Source organism: Callorhinchus milii, unplaced genomic scaffold (genome assembly GCF_018977255.1).
Source record: "Callorhinchus milii isolate IMCB2004 unplaced genomic scaffold, IMCB_Cmil_1.0 Scaffold4, whole genome shotgun sequence".
NCBI classification, from domain to species: domain Eukaryota; kingdom Metazoa; phylum Chordata; class Chondrichthyes; order Chimaeriformes; family Callorhinchidae; genus Callorhinchus; species Callorhinchus milii.
In genome coordinates, this window is record NW_024704745.1 from 55,969,540 (window position 1) to 55,989,361 (window position 19,822).

The window sequence follows — 19,822 nt, forward strand, 5'->3', positions numbered from 1 at the left end:
ATAGGAAGAGAGGGGACGAGGCGAAAGGAGTGCGGAAGGGAATTCCAGAGCCTCGGGGCGTAGTGGCTGAAGGCACGGCCGCCGTTGGTGGAGCCGAGGATTCAGGAGACAAGGAGTAGCTGGTGAGGGATCGGATGTGGGGGAAGAATAATAATTGGGGGTCGAACCTGACGCCTAGGTTGCGTACGGGTTCGCAGAGTTTTAGTGGGAGGTCGGGTAGGTGGAGGAGGTGAAAACCATGTGATTTTAGATGTTGACAGGAGCTAAAGAGTATTCAATCTTGTCAAAATACAGCTGAAGGAAATTTGAGTTCATCCAGCTCCTGAGATCTGACAGAGCATCAGGGGACTAGGGTGTCGCAATGTGAGGTGGAAAAATAGAGCTGGGTGTCATCTGCATACATGTGGAAGTGTACCCCATGTCTGCGTATGACATCCCCAGGATGGAACATGTCGATCAGAAAGAGGAGGGGGCCAAGGATGGATCTTTGGGGTACCCTGCAGGTAACTGGGTGTACAGCGCCTTTCGCATTGGGAGGACGTCCCAAGAGGCTGGATAGTCAGAGATTTGTACCTGAGCAGAGGGTTGGGATCAGGCAGGGTGGAGAGCAGTGAGGGTCGGGGTAGGAGGTTGGAACCCAAATGCGCGGTCGAAGAGGATGTTGAGTCCAAGCCCAAAGTTGAGACTCGGAACCCATATACTCTATCAGTTGGGACCATACATTTAATATGACTTATATAACGTATGAGTTAAGTGAAACTTATAAATAATAGGAAATTCAACAGGATTTGGGCAGATGTACGACTTACTCGAGTTTTACTGTTGCTGTAGTGATTCTAATATTTCAATCCTTTTGACATTCTGTTAATTGGATTATTATGCTCTTTTTGTATGTATTTTGTGCATAGTAGATTTTGACTAATTTATACTGTTTTTCCTTTCTAAATGTTAGTCTGCTAAAACTATCTGAAAACCTTTGAGATAAAACAGAGTCTCTCGTTGGATCTTGCTGTGCCTAGGATTGATAATTTTAGGTCATTATTGAAGAAAGTTGGGTCCCCTTATTTCAACTTCTTATTTCTACAGATGCGCTCAAGCAAAGAAGAATGTTTTAATGAGATGTTCTACGTTACGTGAACAGAAGGGGAGTTTGGCATATTGTGATGTGATTGGAAAGTAATGATTGACTGGAAAGAGGAAGAGTAAGAACTAGATCAAGGAAAAAATGTTGTATAAGTATTGGTACTGAATAACTGAAAGTTGAAACAGTCTCCATAAGAAATAAAGGCAAGTGTTTCCCGGTTTGGTAAATAAACCTTTCCGTACGTGCACTGGCTATATAAAGGTCTTTTTAATAAAATCGGTTGTTGAAGGGGCATCTGTATCTGTGAGCTTGATTATCTTGGTGTTTGAAATCTTAAATTATGAATAGTTAAACTTCAAGGAATTTATCTGTAGTAGATATAATATACGATTGACCCACCTGCAGTCAACAGAGAGGATAGGTTGGTATGGAGTTAACAGGTCACAGAGATAGGGAGGAGCAAGGCAGTGGAGGGTTTTGAAAGCAAGGATGAAGACTTTGAACTCTATCCTCTGGGGGATGAGAGCCAGTGGAGCTGGACGAGGGTGGGAGAGATGGGGTCATGGAGCTTGCTGCGGGAGAAGACACAAGCTGTAGAGTTCTGAATAATCTGCAGCTTGTGGAGGGCAGCATTGGGAAGTCCATCAAGCAGGGAGCATGATAGAGCCTGGATGTGATGAATGCATGGATGAGGGTCTCAGAGGCCTGAGGAGAGTGGCAGTTGTGAAGCTAGGCGATGTTGTGGAAGTAGAAGAAGGCAGAATGGATCATGGCATGTGTGTGGAGATTAAAGACAGTTGAGGGTCAAACAAGATGCCAAGTTTCCGTCCCAAAATTCACAACATTTTCAGAAATTGGTTGATAAAAACAACTGTCAAATCTCACACTAATGTGTTATTTTACTTTTATACTGCTAATACATGCTTTTGTTCGAGTTTTGAGTAACCTAAGCATCAGGACAGGTGTCCTTCCTACCCCATATCCAGTCCATGACCAGAATCGCTTTCCTCCATCTCCGTTACATTGCCCTCCTCCGACTATACCTACATCTAACGCAGTCAAATCCCTTATTCATGCTTTCATCACCTCTCGCCTCAATTATTCTGATGCCCTCCTCGCCAATCTCCTAATTCCACTAGCCACAAAATCTAATTAATTCAAAACTCAGTCGCTCATATACTCACCTGCTCTAAACTCTGTACCCCCATCACACCAGTCCTTGCCAGGCTCCATTGGCTCCCTATCATGGAATGGATCAACTTCAAGATCCTCACACTTGTCTATAAATCCCTTCACGCCCTGGCACCTCCCTATCTCTCTGACCTGCTTTCTCCCCACTCCATGACCCTCTGTCTCTGCTTGGCAACCTCTGGTCTCCTGCTTGTCCCTCATGCCCTCTGCTCTACCGTCCGCAACCATGCTTTCAGCCACTGTGCCCCAAAACTTTGGAACTCTGTCGCGCAGTCTTCCCACCTTGTCACCTCCTTACCCATTTTCCGATCATTTCTAAAACCTTCCTCTTCGACAGTGCTTATCAGCCCCCTCTCCCTGGCTTGTTGTTGTTTTGCTGCTGTCTGTGTGGCATTCTTGGTGTTCACTTTGTTGCAAAAGAGAATGACATGCTTATAAATAAATATATTGGTGCACATTTTTTTATGATTTGTTTCATTTTTCAACTGGTTTGGCTCAGACTGTTGTTCATTTGCCACACTTGTGGCTCAGTACAAATCTGTTTTTGACAACACTGTACTGGGTCAAGTGTTTTACATCTAATAATTCATACTGGAAGCACTGACATACCTTACTTAAAATCTGTACTCAGCTGCCCTCAGCCTTCTGATCATCTGGCAGGTTGCCAGTGGAAATAAACATGGGAAACTTAATTTCTAACATAGTCAGTTTCCTGAAGTAAGGCGTTGCAACTCCAAATAAAACATTTTAACTCAGAGATCCCCTCACTTGAGGTAAAATTCCTTACCTGGACTTACCTCTGAATTGCAAAGGAACCGCTTGGGGAAAGGTAAACAGGGGTTAAGCAAGCTCACAGATGATGTGTTTGACAGCAGACTGTTGGAATTAAATCTGTGGTGGTCTTGGAAGACTGGTTTCCAAGCCAGTAGGATCCACAGTACTCCAGGACACTCCTGATGCCATCTCCCCTCTACTTTTCTTAAATTCCTACCATAAAGCCTATCCAACCACACCTAAGGTTACTTCCCCCTCCCATTTCTCCCTTGCTCAGCATCTTATCCCATCACTATGAAGCATTCCAAAATATTATCCTCTGTGAAGGACGTTATATAAATGCAAGTTGTTATTGATGATGGTATACCAGCCAGACTTACTCATCAACAGGACTTGGACAGGTAGAACAGTCACTAAAAGCAAGGATTCTTCCTATTCAACCCCACTAATACTATAAGGCAAAGCACTAATTGGTAGGTTAATCCTACCTGGACAAACAGCAGGAAGCTGCCAGATAGTGCTCTCAACAACAACAACAAGATTGCATTTATAGAGCGTTTTTCACATCGGGAGGATGTCTCAAGGTGCTGGACAGTTGGGTCGGGACCCGAGCAGGGGGAAATGGTCAGGGTGAGGGGAGGGAAAGGAGGGAGTGAGGAGGGGGTAGAGAGTCGAGAGGGGAGGTGAAGGCACGGTTGAAGAGAAAGGTCTTGAGACCGGCCTTGAAGGAGGAAAGGGAGGAAGCAAGGCGAAGGCACTGGGGGATGGAGTTCCAGAGCCTAGGGGCTGAGAGACTGATGGTAGGGCGGTTAGGGCAGGGGATGACCGGAGCCAGAGGAATGGAGGGTACGGGCAGGTAAGTAGGGGGATAGTAGGTCGGAGAGGTAGGAGGGAGCAAGGCCGTGAATGGCCTTGTAGGTGAGGATGAGTATGAGGTTCTTGAATTCGAGCTCAATGGCAAGCTATGCTTGCAGTATCCCAACATATCCTCTAGGGCTCTTAGGTAAGCAGGATGCATCCCTTCAGGAAAAGAGTGTGTAATCCATTCCAGATAAAGCAAAATTTCCATGTGTTGGCGGAATACGTACGTGGAACACTTAAGTATGATGATGAGTTTTGGCATGTATCAGGCACCCAGCTGAGCCCCCCAAAATTCTAATTGAACTACATTTTCCCAGCGCCCAGAATAACAATCTTCCAGAAAGATTGAACATTAATTTCATGTCTGTTTGTGTGCAAATTGGCTTTTGTGTTTTCTGACAGATACACAATCACTACACTTGACAGAAATTACAGGTTAAGTTCTTTAAGATGTTGTGACATAGTTAGAGTTATATCAAATAGTGTTAATTTTAATGTGCCAGATTCAAAAAATGGCCTGTGAATTAAGTTGAGGATGTTGTGTGAATTCCCTCACTGTTTTATGAATCACAAAATGGATGGATCAAGTTTCAACTTTCTGCATAATTTCTATGTTGAGTACTACATCATAGAAGTGATTGGAATTCATCCTTTGCAGGCATGTACGTTCTTATAGGCCTTATGGGGCGAAGAGGCCCCTATTGCTCTTCGCCATTATTACCGCACTCACTTTTTTCCCCAGCTAGGCCTCATAAACTGTAAGACCTATTCTGCCCCCTGCAGTACTTTTCTCTGTGAGCTTTGAAGCTTGGGCTCTGTTATTATGTGTTGCATAAATAATAGTAACAATAATCCTTGCATTTGATATAGAGCCTTATCACCATCGTTGAGACGTCTCAAGGCGCTTCACAGAATATACTGTAAAGTAAATTGACTGTCTATTTTGTGGACAAAATGTGGCAGCCAATTGTGCTCAGGTGTGTCCCACAAACAAATGTGAACACATTTTTTATTTACACTGGTTATGTTCACTAAGGAGTTGTTAGACTTAAGAGTTAAAGGGAAGAGAATGTGAGGGAATGAAAGGGAAGCAATGTACCTTAGCCCTGATCTCAAACTATTCATAATCAAATTTCATGGATTGTGCTTAAATATTATTGTGCAGTACAGCTTATTTGAGTATATGTTGGGGGGACCTTGTTCAGACATCGTATTTTTTTAAATCTTATCTCACAGTCCTCTTTTAAATAGACAATATACCAAATACCAAAGGATTATTAACCTTATGACTATTGGTTACGAGTGATCTCGGGACTTTATTTTTCCAATTTGTAATCACTGATACAATTGTGGCAGACTTGTTGAATACCCAAATATTCAATTGTTCCTTTGTACTTAAATGTAAAGCTGCCTTTTTTTAAAAAAAGTACAAAACTCAGCAACTTTGGGGTCCAGGTTTGACTTTTTTTTATTTGAAACTGGTTGAGTGTATGTACACTGGAGAACACCTGGAACTGAGGGCTTAGCTCACAGCTGCTTGGAAGACAAGCAGTGCATTAACCTGATGTTTAGCTTGTCTGTTCCCGTTTTCAAGCAGATTCAAGTTTTTCTTTTCCATGAGAAAATCTGATTCCTGTAGTTTTTTTCAAAAAGAAACTAAACATTTTGAGAAACAAGAAAAAAGACTCTGGTTTTAAACCTACGTTTCTCAAGCCTTTTGAGGTACACAGAATAGGCAAACAGAGTGGTTAGAGTTACTGAAGCACGTCCATAAGTACCTGCTATTATCTCTTGAATCAGGCTCTGCACATCTCCTATCTTCCCATCTTTTCCCCTATCTTCAAAACCTCTATTATGCATCACAGTCCTGTAGCTCAGTGGTTAGAGCACTCGCCTCGCAAGCGAGAAACCTGAGTTCGATTCTTGGCAGTTGAAACCTTGGGAATGTTTCCTTACTCCACACGCCTGATAATAATCCCTCAAGAAAAAAAATAAATTGGTCACTTCAATCCACAACTGTTTTTGGGACACTGCTGTGCGCAAATGGCTGCACATGTCGCCCACAAATATACAGTCAATTCACTTTACAGTCTATTGTGTGTGAAGCGCTTTGAGACGTCTAGAAGACATAAAAAGCGCTATATGAAATGCAAGGATTATTAGTATTATATTATGTCTGTACATGTGTCACTGGCTCAGTCACTCTCGCCTCTGAGTCAGAAGGTTTAAGCTCCACATCAGGAGTAAAAATTACAGTCTGAGTTGAAACTCCAATGCAGTGCTGGTGGTGTGCTGCATTGTTGGAGGTACTGTCCTTTGGATGAGATGTTAACCTGAGGTTTGTCTGCCTGATCAGGTGGATGGTAAAGATCCCATGGCACTACTCAAAAAGAGAAGGGAGTTTCTCCTGGTATCCTAGCTAACAATCCCTCAAACAGAAATGGTCACTCACTTCATGGTTATTTGTGGGATATTACTGTGTACAAATTGGCTATCATGTTCGCCGCTAGACTTCTCAGTAAAACCAAATGAAAAGATTATTTTTATCATCTGTGGTATCATTCTCTTAAATCTCTACTGCAATATTATGCAACCCCATCAACACTGGAATAACAAGAGGTATTGAAGGAGTGGTATGATTTCCAGAGTGGATGAACGTAAGCCACTATCGATATGTAAATAGTCCTTTAGCTGTGTGGTTCACATAGAACCATGGTTTAAAACTTTTCCGAAAGCTATGGTTCAACAAATGGCAGTTACTTATTTGCCAATTTCTTAGGACTGGTCCACATTAATGTATATGGTTTTGTTGAATGTTACACATGAAATGCTGGAGACATCACCTGTAGTTGCACGTGTTAATGGGCAATGAAGCAAGCACCACCTGAGGTGCTACATTTACATAGCATGCAGCTGACTAGCAGTTGAAATAGTTACACTCCAAAAAGATTTATGTTTAAAAACTGTTATGGAGCTGAGAAATTGTCTACTGTGTTTGCCTATAAAATACACTAAACAGTAAATCCTGTAAAGTGTTTTGAGCTGTCCTCCCTACATGAAAGACGCTATATCAAATGCAATAATTAATAGGTTTATTATTATTAAAGGTTCAGGGTTGTGAAGAGCATTTTGTGGACAGACACCAGGATGTCTACCTTTACACAAAGGGTAATCAACAGCTTGAACCGATTAGATTATGTTCACAGAATTGTTTGGAATGAGTACATCTGAATGGGTGACTATAAATGTTTGTTCAAACATTTTGTTCTTTGAGTCCTGAAAGCCAATCCAGAAATGTTGGATGTTGTAATACTGTAAAAGATTAACTTGTTGGGATAATCAAATAAATTGTTTCCCATTATTACCCAATTCCACTAATTGTATTTGGTTATGAAGAACAACATATTTTTCTCTTTGAGTTAGCTGCAAATATATGAAAAGGGAGTTGATTATTGTACGGCTCCTACTAATAATAATCGTTGCATTTGATACAGCGCCTTTCACATTGGGAAGATGTTTCAAAAAGCATTTCATAGGATTTACTGTCAAGTGACTATGTATTTCATAGGTGAATTTCACAGTCAATTTGCACACTGCAATGTCCCACAAACACCTGCAAAGTGAAATGACCAATTTTATTTGGGGATTATTGACCAATTGCTGTGCGCAATTGGCTGCTGCGTTTCGCCCACACAATATACAGTCAATTCATTTTATAGTATATTTTGTGAAGCGCTCTGAGGTGTCTTGAAGACGTAATAAAGCACTATATCAAATGCAAGGTTATTATTATTAACTCCTTTCTTTTTTCAAATAGTATCATGGGATCTTTAATGTCCACCTGAACATAGAGATAGAGAACATAGAGAACATAGAGATGGGGCCTTGGTTTAATGTCTTATCTGATTGATGGCACCTCCAACGATGTAGCACCCCTCAGCACTCTATTGGAGTGTCAGTCGAGACTGTGAGTATAAAGACCTGACATTAGATTATAAACTCAAGTCGTGGTGTGGGGCTCAACCCTCAAGCTTCTCAACCAAAAGGCCAAAGTTTAACCAACTGAGTCAAATTCATACTTCCTCATTTGAACAGTTTTCCAAAAGAATCCTTCTTTGGGCTAATTTTGTACTTTCATGAAATCAAATCATTCCTGTACCAGAAAGATATAATCCAATGGGAGTACATCTCCTCCCTCTTCAGATCTCCGCCTCTTCTCCATACTTATAACTTGACAAGAAGGACATCATAGCTTTCCTGAATGTGAGGGTGAATACAGAGAGATTGAGAGAAGTGTGGTTGAAAAGCTGAATAATTGGTGCTTCAGAATGTTTTGTGTGGTGAAGGTACATTTGCAAATCCTGTTAATTTTGAATTTTCTTGAACAGATTTAATAAATCTTGCATAATGCTTTTCTTTTCTTATTAGGGAATTTTTCTGACTTTCATCCTTTTCCAGTACAGCAATGAAGATAAGAACTCAGTTGTTGACAAATGCTTGAAGGTAAGTGTTTCTGTCAAGCCCCCTCTAGATTTGAAGAATCATAGAATTTAAAATATACAAGGACGCCATTTAGCCCATTGTGTACATAAAGTAGCTACTCATTCAGTCTTTAGCTTTCTCTTTCTCCATAACCTTTAACATTTTTCTTTTGCTGTTTGTATATTTCTGTTTTTCTTCTTCTTTCTTCTTTATCTCTGATTCTCTTGGTCTCTTTCCATTCCTCAATCTGTCACAGACACAAATGAGACTGTGTTTGTCTCATTTTTTTCTCTACCGTCTGCCTATTTGTCCGTCTCTCTTTCTCTCTACCTCTATCTTACTCTATCACTTTCTCTCTGTGCCTCCATACATATCTCTCTCATTCTATGTCTTCTCTCTTTGTTTATGTACCTCTCTCACTGGAGTCATGAATGAAGCATTCCAAGACATTATCCTATGTGAAGGTAGCATAAATCCACGTTGTTGTTGTATAGCAAGAGGGATAAAACATAATTCCCAAGAAGCAATAAAGGGTTTGTATGTATCCAACTCCATGTGTGCTATCTTGGTGCTCATTGTACAGTATACTACAGTAGAGATATCTTGCTTTGGTGAGGATGCAAAGAAGGGCAATTCAGTTGATGCATGGATTCAGTCATCTGAAACTAGGAATGTTTATACTTATACTATATAAAAAAAGTTTATACTTGAAAACCAAAAAAAGGGAACTTGTCTTTTCTGTACCTTCTTATGTTATTTGGTCATTCATGGCATGTACTCAGTGTTTAATTGATTATGAAACTGATACTTAGCATATTATCTGAAATCTTTTAGGGAATCTCGATGGCCCCATGGATACAGTATACAACACGTCTGTTGAGTGATATAGAAAACATTGTTACATCATTAGAACACGACATGGAATCCTGTAAGTGTATTCAGATTCAATGATAATACTAAAATTCTGTAAAATTTATTGGTACAAAATGAAGTCTTAAAGTTTGCGGCATTTCATAACAATTTTCTTGTGTTAAGTAACCTGTTAAGAAATGTTGCTACTTTCTTACTATGTTTTAACTAAGGATCAGCTGCCATCATTGACTCACCTGCTTTAACACTTTGTCTCATCTCAATCCCAGCTGCCAATTTCGATGCCGTGACCCTACTTAAATCTGTCGGCCAGGAGGCAGGAGTAAAGGTTAATGACTCAATTCAGTTTCCTCTTTCAGAGAATTGAAATGCCCACTTTATCTGAGTTTTTCTACAGATGTTAGCAAATAGCTCATGATTGCTAGTAAGTGATAAAGAAAAACAGGGGGAGGCAGAGTTGGCTCTTTGCCAAAGTCCCCAACATGAAGATCTGAATTAAACGATTGGTGCTGAGTACACCTGGTATACAGCAAGCTCTCAAGTTCTGCACCTCCAAATGGTGGAACCATCGCTCAATGGGTAGGGATGTGTATTCAAGCAGAGGGAAGGATGATGATAATCCCACACATTTCATGCTGTTGACCAGGAATCTCACTGGCAGTTCCTGGCACCAGTTATCCCCGACTGAAGGTTCAAACCTGGGTTTGTCAGATGTCAAATGACCAACTATCCTTCTTGCGGGGATTGGTAGGAAGGATCTCCTTGGAGCTGATGTGCTTGGCAACTAAATGCTGGAATTGACTCAAACTGCTGTGGCAGTCTCTGCAGTCCAGTTCACTGCAGGCATTCTTCCCATTCAGCTCTTGTTCACCCTGCAAGGTAAACTCTAATGGGCAGGGTGGTCCTAGCTGGACAAATCAATGGGAAGCTTGCCAGGCAGTGCTTTCAATTGTAAGATATGTAGTTGTTGTTGTAGCTGGTTAAAACCCCATCAATACCCCAATGCCCATTCTGCCCCACTCTCTGGAACTCCATTCCGCAGTCCCTCTGCCTCGCCCCCTCCCTTGTCTTCTTCAAAACCTTCGGTCACCCTTCTTCCCTCCTGTTCTCCACGCTTCCTGATACCGACCACCAGCTTGGGTCCGAAACACTGAATGGCCAGTGCCTTGGAACATTCTCCCGATGTGAAAGGCGCTATATAAATATAATTTTGTTGTTGTTATTTTGTTCCCTCCACTTGATTACGTGCGTGCTCTGTTATGCAGGATGCCACAGCACCACAGTCAGCTGGCGCGGGTACCAGGTGTAACTGCAGTGCATGGTACATACGTATGTGCTCTGTGACGCACAATGCCACAGTGCCACTTTGCCACTTCGGCGTAAACCAGGTGTAACTGCACCGAAAACCGCAAAACTGAAAATAAATATCGATAGGAGATACCCGAAAACAAATATGTGCATATCACTCCCAGGTGCAAGAACTTTTCAGATGAGGTATAAATCATATCTCTATGTCAATCGGTTATTGAGATCCTTCTTGAACCCCAAGACAGACATTGTTGTTTTATTAGTATACATAACAACAAAATTACTTTATAGAGCGCCTTTCGCGTTGGGAGGATGTCCCAAAGCGCTGAACAGTCAGATGTCGGGGTCCGAGCATGGGGGAGAGATGGTGTAGGGGTGAGTGAAGGCAGAGAGGTGGGAGGGAGACCAAAGTTGGTCGAAGAGAAGGGTCTTGAGACTGGTCTTGAAGGATGTGAGGGAGGAAACGAGGTGAAGGCACTGTGGGACTAAGTTCCAGAGTGTGGGGGAAGAGAAGCTGAAGGCCCCTCCACTGATGGTAGGGCGGGAGACATGGAGCAGGCCGGAGCCTGATGAACCGGAAGGAGCAGGCAGGTTGGTAGGGAATCAGCAGTCAGAGAGATAGGAGGGGGCAAGGCCATGGATGGTACTAAAGGTGAGGACGAGGATCTTGAATTTGATCCGCTGGGAGATGGAGAGCCAGTGGAGTCAGGCGAAGGTGGGAGTGATGGGGTCACGGAGCCTGGTGCAAGAGAGTACATGAGCTGCAGAGTTTTGGATGATCTGCAGCTTGTGAAGGGAAGAGTTGGGAAGGCCGATGAGGAGGGAGTTCCTGTAATGAAGCCTTGAGGTGACGAATGCATGAGTGAGGGTTTCGGCAGCTTGAGGGGTGAGGAAGTGGCGGAGTCTGGCAATGTTGCGGAGGTGTTGGTAGGCAGTGCCAATCATGGCGCGGATGTGGGGGAGAAAGGACAATTCAGGGTCAAACAAGATACCCAGGTTCCTGACTGGCTTAGGGAGGTTGAATGTGCAGCCATGGAGGCTGATGCTGCCAGCGACTGAGGTGCAGAGGCGCTGGCACGAGCAAATCAGGAGGGCCTCGGTCTTATTGACGTTGAGTTGGAGAAAGTTGTCCCTCGTCCAGGACTTGATGTTGGACAGGCAGTCAGTCAGGACGCCAGTAGTCCTGGAGTTCAAGGTGGAGGCAGAGAGATAGAGTTGGGTGTCATCTGCATACATGTGGAAATTTACCTCATGTCTGCGGATGACATCACCAATGGGGAGCATGTAGAGGGTGAAGAGGAGGGGACCGAGGACAGAGCCCTGAGGAATACTGCACGAGACAGTGCGGGGGCTGGAGGAGAAACCGTTTGCTGCGACGAAGTGGTGGCGGTGTGAAAAGTAGGACTGAACCAGTCAAGGATGGAACCTTGAAGGTTGAGGTGCAAGGAGAGGCGGTGGAGGAGGATTGAGTGATCCACGGTGTCAAAGGTAGCGGAGAGGTCGAGAAGGACGAGGAGGCAGAGGGAGCCCTGGTCACACATGGTCAGGATGTCGTTTGTGACCTTGACCAGAGCAGTTTCCACACTGTGGGTAGTACGGAAACCCGATTGGAGGGGCTCGCGGAGGGAGTGGGAGGAGAGGAAAAAGCGAAGCTGGGAGGCAACAGCTCTCTCAAGGACCTTGGATAGGAAGGGGAGATTTGAGATGGGCCAGTAGCTAGATAGCTGCGATGGGTCGAGGGAAGGTGGGGGTGATAATGGCTGTTTTGAGGACAACAACAATATAACAACAACTTGTATTTACATAGCGCCCTTCATGTGGGGTAGCGTCACAGAGCACTTTCAGGTTGGGAGGACATTTCAAAGCACTTCACAGGATTTACTGTAAATTGTGATGACTGTATTTTTGGTGGCAAATCTGGCAGCCAATTTGCACAGTAATGTCCCACAAGTGGCATCAAGTGAATGACCAATTTTACACAGGGAATTGTTGGCCACAATACCAGGAGAACCTTCCTTCTATTTTCAAATAATGCTATGGATCTTTAACGTTGAACTGAGCAGGCAGCGCTTCCAACAATGCAGCACACCCCCAGCACTGTACTGGAGTGTCAGCCTGGATTGTGAGTTCAAAGTCCTGACATGGGGCTTGAACCCATAATCTTCTGAGTCAGAGGTGAGAATGCTACCACCTGACCCAGGCTGTCAGCAGGCTGATACTTCAGTGGCACGATTACAATCTCATTAGTAATTTTTAAGATTAGAGATTTAATATAGTTACTTTACAAGATTTAATACAGAAAGGAAAGTCTGGTTCTATGTGAAGAAAAGATTATGGAAAGAGAAGTGAGAAGGGCTGACTGTGTGGGGGAAATAAAAAGAACCAGTATTTTACATGGAAACAGGCAAGAGTGGCACTGTGTAAGGGAAAAACAGAAAGAAAAGGTTAGCACTGGATTGATGTTTGGGCCATTGCTCTGTTAAATAATATGGAAGAAGGAAAGACTGTGAGGAGCAGCTGAGCTCTGCCCCCTCCTCCACCCAAACCCCCATGACTCAGATAGTAAATTGAATCCCGAATGTACAATCCTTGGTTTATGCTGAGTTTGTGGTCCCATCTAAATCTCTGCTCCACTCCACAGCTTTGTCCTGCTTTCACTCTTATCTATTTCAGTATCTTCACTTCTTCTCATCTAAGTCACTTGAGCAGTGTTCCTCAGACCTCTATCCTCTTATTTTCACCATTTATATATTCACCTTCCATATGTGACTTCATCCATAGACATGGGGTCCATTTCAACATGTAAGTGGATGGCATGCAACTCTATCTCTGCCTCCGACCTCGATTATGCAAATACGGGTTCATTGCCTGTCAGACATCAAGTCCTCGATGAGTTCTAAGTTTCTCTACTAAACATTAGCAAGACCAAGGCTTTCCTGCTTGGCTCCTGTCATCACCTTTTCACCTCAGGTGCTGACCACATTGATTTACACGGATGCACATTCTACTTGATGGGAGTCAGTGTACAACCTCAGTGTCTTGTTTGACCTCCAACTGTCCTTTAAGGCATACATCCAGGCTTTGCCTCGCTCAGCCTTCCTCACCTCCACAAAATCACCTGTCTCCACCACTACCTCTCCCAATGTGCTTCTGAGACACTAATTCACACCTTCATCACATCTAGGCGAGACTGCAAGAACAACTTGCACTTATATAGTGCCTTCCATGCAGGGTAGTGTCTCGGAGCGCTTAACAGTGGTGGAGCTTGATTCCGAGCCTGGGGGAGGGGGGGAAGTGGCCGTAAGAAGAGGAAGGTTTTCAGGCAGGAGGGAAGAGAGGGGGCAAGGCAGAGGGATTGAGAGAGAGCTTTCCAGAGTTTTGGAGCATAGTGGCTGAAAGCACGACCTCTGATGATGGAGCAGCGGGTGCGAGGGACAAGTAGGCGGTCGGTGCCAGTTGAGCGGAGACACTGGGTGGTGGATTGGTGAGTGAGGAGGTCGGAGAGGTAGGGAGGTTCCAAGGAGTCAATGGATTTGAACACAAGTGTGAGACTACTTTTCAGACTCACCAGCTCCTCCCTACACAAGCTGCAGGTCATCCAGTACTCTGCAGGCCCCAGGGTCCATCACCCAGTGAATTGAATTCAAAATCTTAGTCCTCACATTCAAATCCCTACATGACCTCTTCCCCATGATAATGTGTGATTTCTTGCAACCTTTCTGGCTGTTCCTTTGGCTAAGTATCTCCTTGAGTTAAATTAAATATAGGTATGTTTAGATAAACAAATATTTTATGGGACATAATGATTTATGTTTGATATTGGAAGTGGGAGAGTATGGGTTCAACAACAACAGCAACAACAAATTACATTTTTATAGCGCCTTTCATGTCAGGATCTCCCAATGTTGTCTCTAGTTTGTCCACAAATACACAGTCACTACACATGACAACACATACCTGTCAACAGTTTTGATGCATTTTGATATTACAATATAATAATAAAACAAAATTACATTTGGAGAGTGCCATTCACATCGGGAGGAAGTCCCAAAGCACTGGCCTGAGCTGGGGGTTGGGGTCGGGGAAGGTGGAGGGCAGGGAGGAAGCAGTGAGATCAAAAGCACAGTTGAAGAGGAAGGTCTTGAGATGGGTCTTGAAGGTGGCAAGGGAGGGGGCGAGGCAGAGGGACTGCGGGATGGAGTTCCAGAGGGTGGGGGCAGGGTGGCAGAAGGCCTGCCCGCCAATAGTGGGGCGAGCGAGGCGGGGGACGTGAAGCAGACCGGAGCCCGCTGAGCGGAGGGAACGAGCAGGATGGTAGGGGGTTAGGAGGTCACAGAGGTAGGGGGGAGCAAGACCACGGAGGGCTTTGAAGGTGAGGACCAGGATCTTGAACTGTATCCTCTGTGTGATGGGAAGCCAGTGGAGTTGGGCGAAGATGGGGGTGATAGGGTTGCGGAGCCTGGTGAGGGAGAGGACGCAGGCTGCAGAGTTCGGGATGATCTACAGCATATGGAGGGAGGAGTTGGGGAGGCCGACACGCAATGAGTTTGCATAATCAAGCCTCGATGTAATAAAAGCGTGTATGAGGGTTTCGTCAGCTTGCGGTGTGAAACAATGGCGGAGCCGGGCGATGTTGCAAATGTGGCGGAAGGCAGAGTGGGTCATGACGCAGATGTGGACTAGAAAGGACAGATGATAGTTAATAATCCATGTGTTTGATATCGTGCTTTATTATGTCATCGAGATGTCTCAAAGCACTTCACAGGATATATTGTAAAGTGGATTGACTGTGTATTTTGGGGATAACATATCAAGGGCAAATATTATTATGATTATCATTATAGAAGGTATAAGGGCAAGATTGAAAGTGTAGATGTTGAAACAGATGACTGTTTTGCTTGATCTCTTTTAGGACATAGCAGCTTGTTCGGCAGAATGCTCCCCTGACAGAAGATAACATAACATCAATCCAATAATAATCCTTGTCCTTCATATATCACCTATAATGTCAAAATGCCTCAAATCAGTTCGGTGTGAATACTTGTGCTCTCAAGTGTAGTGACCGTGTACTTGTAGACAAACAAGAGACAATATTGAACCCTTTGCTTCCCAGCTCCAGAAGCAAATAAAAATCATTATGCAACATAAAATATTTGTTTATCTCAATCTGCACCCATCTTTATATAATTTATCTTGGTTCAGATGAAGTCTCCGATAAAGCAGATTTGGCTTGGCCTGTGAAGGGAGCAGATTTCTTGGATTGAATGATCTTTAGTTACTAAAACCTGTTTCTATTGTTAACAGTGAGGTTTCCAGTGATCTTCCAGATCAGGATGAAAAATTCAGATACAGTAGAACCAGCAGATCCCATGAAATTTAACATTATTATTTTAAATGTCAATGATGGTTACAATGTAGACACTGGTATCTTCACAGCCCCCCTTGAGGGTTTCTATTTCATCTGCCTATCTGTGCTCCCAGTAAACGGAAAAGTGCAAATGTTCTTCAGAAAGAACGGGATAAAGTTTTCTGAACTATATTGTGATAATGATTTGTATACATCAACCATTGTAATATCTGAGATCATATACCTTTTCAAAGGAGACCAAGTATGGATTCATTTTGTAGAAGGAAACTTTCAAAACAAACCACATGCGCTAAAATTTATGGGATACAAGTTCTGATATTAAGTGTTTATAAAATGGAAGTTTGCCTTGTGAGTTACAGTTCCATGTCTTTTTTAGTTGCCTTCTAAATAATTATACAAAATCAGATTGGATTATTAGAACACATAGCGGATTAAAATTTGCAGCATTCCTGTTTTGGTCAGAGACAGATGAACGCTGGAATATAAATATTTGAAACAAAAATAACTTAGGACCCAATGTAGGCCCTAAAATTACAAAACTAAAATTAGCTTTTTTTTTAATAAATAAAATGGAGAGGGGCTTGTACCTGAAAAGGAAGAAACCACCTATCGGGAAAGATGGGTTTCCACCTGGCCACTGATAATTTACACCAAGGTGGTCCAACCTTTTGGCTGCCATGGGCCGGATTCCCTATTAGAGAAAGCTCCGCGGGCCGCATAAGCAATATTTTGTGTTTCGCTTCCAGAAACATAACACGATTTACACAGCACCTTTTTCATATTGAAAGGACATTTCAAAGTGCTCGACACTGCCAGCTGGGCACCTGAGCTGGGGGTGGGGGCTGAGGAAGGTGGAATGGGGAGAGGAAAAGATGACCAAAAACTTGGTCAAAGAGTTAGGTCTTGACACGCCTTGAAAGAAGGGAGGGAGAGAGTGAGTCGGAGGGCCTCCAGGAATAGAGAGCAGGGGCAAAATGATGATAGTGGGGCAGATGGAGTGGGGAGACATGAAGCAAGCTGTTTGGTCTACAAAGGAAATGGCCAGGTTGGGAGGTCGCAGAGGTAGGGTGAGGGCGGGATGAAGAATGTAGAGAAGTTTTTCATTGGGGAAAGAAGAAGCTTTCTGTGGTAAATCTGTACAGTGCCTGTCCTCGGTTCCCTCTCATACTTTCTCTCAATCCCTCTCTCTGCACTTCCTCTCTCAATCTATTTCTCTCCTCCTCTGTGAATCACCCCCTACCACACTCCCACCCTACTCTCTCTCAATCATTCTCTCTACCCCTCACACACAATCTCTCTCTCACTCCCCCTTTCCCTCTCATACACCCTCTCTCCCCCTTCTCTCAACCCCTCTCTCAATCCCTCTCTCCCACTCAGCTGTGCGGTTCACAATCTGGCGTTTACTATAGACGCGGTGGATAAGGAGACGTGCTTGCCTGTCAGAAAGCCCCCCCACCCCCACTCATCTTGGGTACAGAGTGCAGAAACAGACAGCATTATTTCCACTCTCGGTGCTGCGTCCTCCCAACCCCCGGCACCTGCCGCTGCCATAGGAGGACTTTCGCCAGTAAGGGAGGGAGTGGAAGTTGGAATACTGGAAAAGGTCTTGGCTCACAGGCCACACTGATTTACATTAATGCTAAATAAGAAATGGCATAAATTTTACCCCATAATCTTCATATACAGTTTTATAGCTGGGTTGAAAACTGCGGATGATTTGGTCGTTATACAGTAATTTAACAAAAGCAAAAAAACTTATGATTATTCTTCAATAATTTCATGTACAGATAGTTTGTGGTGTTCCATCTAACAATAAAGGAAATTGTTGAGCATTGATTGTTGTTTATTATTCTTAGCATTACTAGGGTGAAAAAGGCTCTAGGAAAATAATAACATTCCTGATGCATCACTACCAGAAAGAAAAGAAAAATTATATCACCTTGTAATAGGGATTAAGGAATAGGTGAAGACTCATGTGGAGGAAAACACCTCCACAAACTGGTTGAGCTGAGTGGCCAGTTTCCATGGTGTACATTCTTTGTATCTTTGATATAAACTATATTTTCTGCAGAGAATCCTTTGTTAATCACATTGACCCATAATAATAATAATAATCCTTGCATTTGATATAGCGCTTTTCACGTCAGGAGGACGTCCCAAAGCGTTTCACAGAACACACTGTAAAGTGAATTGACTGTATATTTGTGGGCGAACGCGGCAGCCAATTGCGCACAGCAATGTCCCACAAACAGTCGTAGATTGAAAATGACCAATTTATTATTGTTTTTTGTTTTGGAGGGATTATTATTAGGCGTGTGGAGTAAGGAAACTTGCCCAAGGTTTCGCCCTGCCTGGAATTGAACCCAGGTCTCTCGCTTGCAAAGCGAGTGCTCTAACCACTGAGCTACAGGACTCCACAATAAAACCATAAAACCACAGCTCTGAGACAAAAGGCCAAGGTCCATTACATAGGTTACACCAAGTTTGGAATGACAAGGACTGAAAACTGAGATTATTAAAGAAGTATTGGTTTGGTGACTTTACTTTATTTTGAATCTTGCCACGAGAATGAAGAGCCATCCCTATCAAATTTGCCTTTTCCTTTCATTTGGAAGTAGTTTGGGGATAAGGGAAAATAAAAGCTGAATATTAGACATCATGTAAATCCAAAAAGAATGTTTTAATGAAATAAACCACAGAAATATGTATACTCATCCTTGTGCAGGAATGCCTTTTGAAAGCCTGAAACTGACACCACTTATTCGCAATTCACCTCTTAAATTGCATTAATAATCTACTGTGAGACAAGGATAAATTTCTACTTTGCCAGTACGGATAAATTCCTACTAGGCGGTGTGTAAAATTCTGTATGCACAGTGAGATGTCCTTCCGATGTGAAAGGTGCTATATAAATGTAAATTGTACTGTACCCTACATTTTTGTTGATCGTCTGTCTGTAACGTTTCACGGTGGCTGGATTCGTTTTTTTTGTTCCGTTATTCATGAATAAGTACGAGTCGATTGGTTACCCTTAAGAGCAAACCTTTTGCCCCTCTACGGTGGCCACTGTGACCTGAAATTTTACCTGCTCTCCCCCTGTGTATGAGACAATTTTGTCTTTGGTCACTTAATCCACAACTGTTTGTAAAATACTGTTGTACGCAACTGGTTGCTGCGTTTCACCCACAAATTATACAGTCAATTCACTTTATAGTATATTCTGTGAAGCACTTTGAGACGTCTAGAAGACGTGAGAAGGCACTACATCAAATGCAACGATTCTTCTTATTATAATAATGTGGAAATCCTAAACTACGGATTAGGTTTAGGTGAGATTGCAAACAGCAGTGAGAATCTTGACTAATACTTCTTTAAGCACAGTGGGTTGAAAGTACTTTACTAAAAATTGTCTCTGTTCTTTACAGTGGAGAAGCCTATGGTCTTCAATCTCAGGACTACCAGAGCAGACAGAGTGACATCAGGAAATCCCCATAAATTTGACAGCATTAAATTAAATATACACTCAACTTATATTCAAAGTACAGGTGTCGTCACTATCCCTCGAGCTAGTTTCTATTTCATCAGCCTTTCTGTCTATCCAGAGACTGGTAAAAGTGTTGACATGTACATTAAAAAGAATGGGGAAAGGATAATTCGCCTATTAAATATCAACCCCAGATATAGTTCGACTATAACAGTCAGTGAGATTTTGTATTTTGTGAAAAACGACCGTCTAAGTGTTGAAATAGTAGGAGGAACATTTAAAAACTCCAATGATGCGATAAAATGGCTAGGATTCTGTTTGAAATAATAAATGTTTAGAAAAGGAAACTCACTTTGTGAGCTACAGTTCCATGTTCCTTTTTAGTTTCTTTCTGAATGAT

The 19,822-nt window shown here is 42.9% G+C and overlaps 1 long non-coding RNA gene across 3 annotated transcripts; it reads left to right on the forward strand.

Annotated features, from left to right (window-relative positions):
* Window positions 1–40: 40 nt before the first annotated feature.
* LOC103184315 lies at window positions 41–19,434 on the forward strand. 3 transcript variants are annotated; one of them, XR_488508.2, is made up of 5 exons: window positions 8,174–8,256; window positions 8,339–8,413; window positions 9,227–9,320; window positions 9,532–9,590; window positions 15,875–16,289. It is a non-coding gene; the product is annotated as an uncharacterized LOC103184315 (long non-coding RNA). The 3 variants fall into 3 exon arrangements; XR_006085063.1 differs by lacking the exons at window positions 8,174–8,256; window positions 9,227–9,320; window positions 9,532–9,590; window positions 15,875–16,289 and adding an exon at window positions 41–122 and having other exon boundaries at window positions 8,339–8,395; XR_006085062.1 differs by lacking the exons at window positions 8,174–8,256; window positions 8,339–8,413; window positions 9,532–9,590; window positions 15,875–16,289 and adding an exon at window positions 19,364–19,434 and having other exon boundaries at window positions 9,240–9,320.
* Window positions 19,435–19,822: the final 388 nt, after the last annotated feature.